The sequence below is a fragment of the Rhea americana genome, unplaced genomic scaffold (assembly GCF_003343005.1).
Source record: "Rhea americana isolate MKP2758 unplaced genomic scaffold, rheAme1 scaffold_43, whole genome shotgun sequence".
Taxonomy (NCBI): Eukaryota; Metazoa; Chordata; class Aves; order Rheiformes; family Rheidae; genus Rhea; species Rhea americana.
In genome coordinates, this window is record NW_028186568.1 from 6109469 (window position 1) to 6114794 (window position 5326).

Consider the following 5326-nt stretch of genomic DNA (forward strand, 5'->3'; position numbering starts at 1 on the left):
ATATACATATGCATTATCCATTATACCAGACCTGAATTTTGCTCATAGCAGTGTTTAAACTCTGCAATATCTTTCATCTTATTTTATATTTTAGTGTTGATTTTAATCTATGAATGCTATTTTGCCAATGGTATAAAATGGAAAAAAAAATCTTAATGTAGACAATGTCTTTGTGAAATCAGTTTTAGGAAATCCTTGCAGAAGAATAAATCTTGCAATTGCAAACAAATGCTAACAACAGATTTGGAGAGCTAGGAGTACTAAGCCCATTTTTTAAAGGAAATTTCCCATGATATTATAATATTCTAGCTGGGACTGAGGACAAGTCTTTACTCGGTAGAGGAATAATCATATCTTCTGTCCAAATGCTTTACAGCATGCTACATTCATGAAAGCAGTCTGGCTTATATATTTAATTTTTCAATGTATATGCATTTAGCCTAACATAAGAACAAATATCTTTTCTTGTGTGATTTCATAATATATAYTGTCATTAAAAATCTTGACAGTTTTATTTGCAGGCTCTGACATTTTCTTTCCATTTGCAAGTAAAGAAAGCCCTGAAGACAGGGCAACTGGAACTATTCTTCTGTACTAGTAAATAAACCAAGCATTAAATAATCCACGTCAAAGTCACCTCTTCTCCATCCTAACACTATTCTCTAAAGCGGACAGAAATCTGGGCGCACAGACAGTGACAGATAGCCACATAGAAAATCGACTTGCAATTACTTGGATTCCCCTGGCCAAACTTGTCCTTGGTCTGCATGGAGGGGACAGCAGGAATTGAAACTACTAAGTCTTGCTGTTTTACTTGTAGTAGCTCCATTAGTGCCTTGTAGTCAGCTTTTATTTGCCAAAATCCAGCTCATGCACTCTGGCGGTACAKAGAATTCAAGATCAGTGGTCAGCAGACATGTAAAAATATATCTTAGAAAATACTACAGATGAATTTAAGCAACCAGTCAAGCAAAACATAAATGAGTGGCTTCACATTTCACTTTGAGGGAAGCTTGGTAAATCACAACTGCTTTGCCAAGTTCATGAACTAGATTTCAGTAATCTCGAACGTGGATTTCTGGAAAATTTTTGCCCTTGAAACTTTTGCCTTTATTTATTTATCCAAATTAACATTTGACKGACTTGTTCCTAAAGTTAGCAGAGTAAACCATAGGAATCAATACATCACAAATTCCTCTGCAAGTCTGGCAAACAGCAGCTGTGGGAGTGCAGTGTCTGTTGAGCAGTGGAACAACTTGCGGTAGCATCTGAGGATGTAGCAAGGCAGAGCTGTAGGCTGAGGTAACAACTTCTACTAAACCACCTGATGTAAGGAAAAAAAAAAAAAAAAAAAAAAAAAAAAAAACACTAGACAAATTCTGGGGCACCTGAGTGCTGTGGTTTGCCAGGCGTCTTAAAACTGAAAAGCTTGCAAACCCAGAAATGTGTCTATTTTTTCCACTATGCAATTAGTCATATTAAAAGTTACTATGTTTCCTTGCAAGTCATGCTGCACATAATGTGGTGTTCTCACCTACTGATACCTACTTAAAACCACAATATACTTTCAAAACTGAGGCAACTGTTACAAATACTTTTGAAAGAGACTTTGGATGTCTGGCTARCCAGACATGTGAAAAAGAACTGTGGCCTGCAAATGGAAAGACAACAGGTCTAATTCATTACAATGAAAAAAGGAAAAAAATAATATGAAAATCGCATACAGTAAGATCTTCACAACAAATAAAAACAAGGAAGAAAAAGATAGAATGCAGTAAAAATAAAGAATAGCAAAGTACAAAGAAGGAATACATTAAAAAAATTTGTAGGTGGTGAAAAATTACAAGTTTTAGTTACACATCTAAATTCCTGATTCCTACATTTTATATATGAATTACTGTTGAATATTAACAAACTGGCCTGTGCAGTGTATGACTGCGGCTCCTACTCTGATGCCAGAGTACAGAAGAAGAATAGTCTCCGATGTCTTACTGTTGTMCCTTTAGCACCTATGATTTTTGAAGAAGAGATATTAACAAAGAAATGACTCTACGGTTAAACTTTGGAATATGGTAGGTACAGATCAACATAGTTTGGTTTCCAGAAGATCCGGGATTTATTCACTGCACTCTGTGTGCCTGTGCTTATCTGCCAGCAAGTTCCGCGGTGAGGCAGAGGTCTCAACCAAACTCTTGCAGACTTCATGGAAACAAGCAGCCAGCCAGGGACACCCCACCAGTGCTCCTGCAGAAGGAGGAACTGCAGCCTGAAGCCAACCGTATTAGGCTCAGTTTCAATATGCCAATCCGGATGAAGCAAAATGTTATTGTTTCTGTGGCTCATGGAGCTTCTTGTTTGATTTAGACACTTATAGCACAGCCACCGGGATGGTGGGAGCGTTCCCTGATCGTGCAGTCCTTCCCGTCAGACAAACAAACTGTCCACAGGCTCCCGTGGGATGGTCTAGTATCATTTCTTATATTTGCCCATTTTTTTTTAATTTTGTTTCTGTCAAATGAATGTCGAAACTGTGACACTCCCGTAAAGGTGTAAAAGAACAAACCAATATAATTACCAGTAAAGAAAGTAATTTATTTTTTAAACTGCTAGTTAATTATTCCTACCCCAAAACATTCTCAGAATATTAAAGAACTGGTCTAGCAACATACTGAAGCTGCCAAGAGTTGAAAGCTATAGAGGGATACCTGAGAAAGAAAATACAGGGACATATCTTCTAACTCTGCTGAAATACACGAGTGACCAAGAGCTGATGTTGAAACAGAGAAGTATTTTCCCAAATAAGAAAGAACTTGCTTAAATAAAGATGTTTAAAWTTTGTATACCAAAAGAATGAGGAAGCAAAAACAAGGTTTTTAGCGGCACTGGTAGGCTCTCATTTGCCATGATTATCAGCAACCCCTGCCTGCAAGGGGAAGACTGTTGTTTTAATCAAAGYGGCATTTGTGATCAGGAACAGTTTTTTGTCCTTTATTTCCCTGGGAAAAAGCCTTAGATGATCAGTTAGAATATTATTTAATGTCACTCTGCAGASAGTTAGCAGCAATATTTTGCTGGAAGGACTTTGTTGTCCGTGGGYGAAAAAAAAGCTCTGATTTGCAGCCTTTTGTTCAGACTCCGGGAAGCCCCTTCCTGACTGCCGGGCGACTGCTAGTTCAAACAATGAAGTAACTGGCTATGGATTAACCGGATAATTTGTAACTCTCTGGGAACTGTCTCTGTGCTGAAGGGTAGTTTTTTCGGGATGGGGCCAGGGAAGGGGCAAGAAGAGGCAAGTGCCTCCTTGATTTTTAAAAGCGTTATTTGAAAGCATGCGGTCTGGATTCAAGCGTAAATCTACAAAATCCTGAACTCTTCAAGTTATCATCAGTTAACACTGAATTAGCTGCTTGCAGAGTTGTGGCAATATAAGATATAAATTGCACTTAAGTGTAGAAACTTGATTAGAGAGTTAACAGACTGTTTTAGAGAATTCCATTGTTTAAACTTATCTAATTCTGGTGTTTAACTTTTATGATAAAATTATAATTAGTTTTGCCARAATAATTGCTGTTTTTCTTGACTGGTCAGTTAAGTAAGAAACAAATAGTGATTTCTGTATTTCTCATTAAAGTATGATACAAGAACAGGCATGTAAAAGCCAAATTAATCTGTACTGTTGACAGTACACTAGAGAGATTCACATGTAATTGCTGAAACCTCCAATTAAGTGCTAGCAATAAATTGTTAAATTTTGATGACTAATCTAAGTTTTGAGCCAGTAATGTTATCTAAAATACAGACCTCTTTGTTATTAAATTCCATTATTTTAAAGGATACTGTATGAATAATGTGTTAAAAAAATTAAAATCTATTTGAAATTTAAAAACTGATGAGATTTACAGATACACATTTAAAAATAATGATTTTTAACAGAAGTAACCAGTTTCAGCTGCTGGCACAAGCGTTGTTCTACTAAAATCATTTTGTTGTTATTTACCAAAATTATTTTTGAATCCTTATGTAGGAAGATTTTYAGGATGTAAATTATGGGAAGAGTAAATGCCACCACACTGATGGTCGAACCTGCCTTAGCCACCAGCACCGATACCCTAGGGATATTTTGAAGGATCTTAAYGGATACATTTTATAGAGATCATACATATAGTTATCCAACACGTTTGTAATCACTGACTGTATCCGTCTCTGAGGTTAAAACCTTAGTTTACACAGAGGCAAGGTTTACATGCAGGTCCTCAGGCCAGACATGGCATTTGTTTTATGGAGGCATAAATCTGACAAGTTTGAAATCCAGACAATTCTTRCCTCTACCATGGCTTTATGGTTCATACCATTTATAGCAGAGGCTCCAGCTGTTACTCCAGCGTTTGTGCAGATCTGTGTTCGTAGGAATACGTTTTTTTCCCCCTCTGAATCTCAGCCTGATTATCCGTCATCAAAAACATAGTGCTTCTGTGCTTCCAGGGAAGCATACGGAATTAGTGAGTTTATTTCTAATTAGACTCAAGGTTACCCTTTTAAGCTAAGAAATGGCTCCATTTGCTGGGAATGAGTTTCAACGGTAATGTGTAAGCTATTAGAGTTGACCCGTACCGTGAACATCCTGCATCAAATTTATGTGCCTGACAAAAATGCTTCTCCTTTGTTTTTTTTATCCATTGTGAGTGACAGAAATATTAGTGACCTGGTAGCTGTACTGTGGAGATTAAGCTCTGTGTGTGTGTGTGTGGGTAACTCTGGCAAATCCTCCATTTATCTCAGGAGAAATCAGGCTGTCTAAAAACACTAAACACTAAATTTCTAGATGTGAGTGAAAAAGCCAGATTACAGAATGAGCCACTATATTTGATCTAGTTTTGAAGATAAGAGCAATTTAATCTTTATCATTGATTTTTAGATATGTAAAATGCATGAGATATGGAAAATAAGCTATGCAAAAGCAYGCAGTTTTTAACGCCTCATGGGCCAAAGGCTGCTTTCAGATACGCTAGTGCAAATCAGTCTGCTAAACTAGAACTGTGCCCGTGCAACAGGGCAGAATTCAGCTATAGAGTAACTAGGTTAATGAAAGGTTAATACACCCTAAATACTAAGTAACGATACATGAGAGTTCATATTTAGAAATTGATTCCTTTGTGTGAGCCCTGCTGGAAAACACAACAAAACAAAACCCCAAATCTGCGTCGCTTTAAGYGTATTGAACCCTTAAGCGAGAGAATCCGGTGGGGCCTGGGCCTGGCGGGAGCGCTGGGGAGCGCCAGCAGTTCGGTGAAAGCATTCGTCATCACCACGGCATCGGGAATGCCCC